This window comes from Portunus trituberculatus, chromosome 30, assembly GCF_017591435.1.
Source record: "Portunus trituberculatus isolate SZX2019 chromosome 30, ASM1759143v1, whole genome shotgun sequence".
NCBI lineage: Eukaryota > Metazoa > Arthropoda > Malacostraca > Decapoda > Portunidae > Portunus > Portunus trituberculatus.
Genome location: NC_059284.1, coordinates 5,033,202 through 5,036,348, shown reverse-complemented (window position 1 = coordinate 5,036,348; position 3,147 = coordinate 5,033,202).

Sequence of the window (3,147 nt, the reverse complement as noted above, 5' to 3'; positions counted from 1 at the left end):
TATTTGGAATATGTTCCTTATCTGCACTGCATCTTGAGAAATCTTCCATAAAACTAAAGATCAATCACATCCCTTCGTCAGGAGAAATGGATCGTAAGGTGAAGCTTGCGCGTGGCCAAATGCAAGTGTACTGAGAAAAATTTAATCATGTGGGAGTCATGAGGTGAAAGTGACAGGCAAGACGAAGGCGAAGGTGTAGGTGTGGTCTATGAAGCGTGAACCGAGTGAGAGTAAGAATGTGTTCAGTGTGAGGTTGGAGCAAGAGGGTGTTTGTAGGTGTGAGCTGGTATGAGTTGAAAGCGTGTACCTGTGAGATTTGATGAGTTTTCAGGGAAGTGTAGTGACACACACACACACACACACACACACACACACACACACACACACACGTATAGTAGTTTATTGGTTCTCTTTCCGAGTATACTTCATTCATGTATCTCGCTGTGTTAGGTTTCGTTCACGCGTCTCGAACCAGTGAAAAGTAGGACCGGGATACAGGCTCGAGACCAGTGAAGCCAGAGTCATAAGGATTGCCACACACGTTATACTGCTGCACTCAAGCTATTCGAGACGTCACCTTGGCTGCTATTCATTGTCCGATTTCCGCAAAGGTATGTGTGTGAGTTGTGATCATGTACTTAAGGAAAGATTAGGTGTCATTATGAGAGGTAATGTGTGAGGTGAGAAGAGGGTATAGGTTAGATTAGGTTAGGTAAAGGTAAGCCGTGAATTCCGAGGTTAGAGCGAGAGGATATAGGTGTGGGCTGCGAAGTGAGGTGTGAGGTGGAGGGCAGGGAGAGGCTGTGCGACGCGTGGTGTGAATCAAGCCTGCTGATTACCAGGTGCAAGATTCATACGAGTGTGTGCGTTTAGTTTTACGGTAATGGAAATTGCAGCTTGATGTTTTAATTGCGATAATACGCAGGTGTTGTGAGCATTAAGATTATTCATTCATGAAGTGATGAAGTATTCAAGAGGTCGCCGAGATTATAATCGCAAAACTGAGCTGTATTTAAGCCAAATCAAATAACGTTTCTAATTCTTCAAGGTGAAAGTAGAATAAATAGAAGTCGTCTGAATTATTAGAGAAAAAAATTTGTACATTGTTTTAGAAGATAGACTGAAAGTATATCATATTACTATTACATTCAGAAATGTTGCGTTAGGTTACCATGCGGTACAAAAAAACAATATAACACAATAACACACGCTCTCGGAAAACAAAATTAATGGTAAACTTACGTAGATATCGGGCGAGTAAATAAAAACAAAGTGAAGTGCTGACACTTCTGACTAACTCCCTACCTCGGACTCCTCTCTACCCCCCGCCCCTTTGCATGTTAAAAGCGGCCTGGCTGGCTCAATATTTGCCCAGCTGTTAATTACCTTAGCCGACACCCCCATGACGCCCCAGCCTCATAAACCTCTATTTTTGTGGCCGTCGGGAAAAGAGTCCGGCCGCTTTTGTCAATATCCTCTCTGCTCTGTGTGTGTGTGTGTGTGTGTGTGTGTGTGTGTGTGTGTGATAGCTTTCTTTTTTTACTTTTTAGTGGATCTCTTTGTCTTATTCGATGCGCTGCTGTGTCTGTCTTTGTGTCTCACTTGTGCCTTCTTGCTGTGTCCGTCCTGTCTCATCTTGCTCTGTTTCCCGATCGTGTTTCCTGTACAGTGTCAGAACGGTTTCCTATATTTTGATGTCAAAGTTTTCATTCTTATCTTGGCTTGATAAGGTTTTACTCGGGCGGTTTTTATTTGTTTACTTGTATTTCTCTATTAATTCGTCATGTTCATTGTTTAACCTCTGAAATATTATATTCCACATGTATTCTTTGGTTATTTAACAATGATCTTCACTTATTTGTTTTCGTCATTCTTATGGTTCAAAAACGTCCCATCACGTCTTCTTGGGGGACTATCTTTCTCTTTTTTTATTCGGTTGGTTTATTTTTCATTTTCACGAATTAAACATCTCATCAAGTCTGCTTTCCTCTCTGTTTATCTGCCCACTTGCTTTTTACTTCCGTTCTTTTTTTTTTATTTTTGTTCTCTCATCTGTCATTGCTGCTATCTCTCTCTTTCTCTCTCTCTTCTCTCTCTCTCTCTCTCTCTCTCTCTCTCTCTCTCTCTCTCTCTCTCTCTCTCTCTCTCTCTCTCTCTCTCTCTCTCTCTCTCTCTCTCTCTCTCTCTCTCTCTCTCTCTCTCTCTCTCTCTCTCTCTCTCTCTCTCTCTCTCTCTCTCTCTCTCTCTCTCTCTCTCTCTCTCTCTCTCTCTCTCTCTCTCTCTCTCTCTCTCTCTCTCTCTCTCTCTCTCTCTCTCTCTGTCTGTCTTTCTTTCAGTTCTTATCTGGACTTCCTGTTTTTTTTTTTTTTCCAGGCTTGTACGTTCGTCTTCTTTGTGTAACTCCATTTCAGTAACTTTTCCTCTTACTTCGTTTCAAAGTAGTCAGTTTCCTGCTCTTTTTTTTTTTGCAGTAACATTCTCTTCTTGGTCTTATTCTTATCTTTGTTGCAAGTGGGTTTGGTAAAGATCGTTTAGATGTGTATTATTTCTTAATATTCTATTCCTAAATTAAATTGATCCATTGTACATTTTGATAGGAAGGTTGGTAAGAGTGGTTATTGCAACTCATATGTAGAAGGCATTATGTTGACTTTGTTATTCTCTCTACTCGGTCGTCCTTCACTACGAGATTTTGCCTGTGCCTTAAGAGAGTTACTAAAACTTTATGATATTTATTCAGTAACTCTTGTAATATTATTGATTGTAATGTTTTATTTTTGATTGTTTATTTTTTTACCTGTTAAACATACCGAACAAACACGCACTAATGGAAAATAATAAAGAAAATAAGCCTTTCTACAGTGCCATTCCTAGAAAAAAATGAAGAAGCGACAAACTTGATCAATTTTGAGTGAAGAGGGACGAGTCTACTCAACAGTCTGAGCCTTTCTCCTTCTGTCGTAAGCCTGATCACAAAGCCACTTCTAGAAAGAAACACAACGGACAGATTTTATCAATTTCGAGTGGAGGCCATTATACTTAATAATCAAAACCTTCCCTCTCCCTGCACCACGAGACTCCCTCCTTAGAGCATCGTGTAACAAACTGTATCGATTATCCATTAACTCTTAACCCCTTCAGTACCAT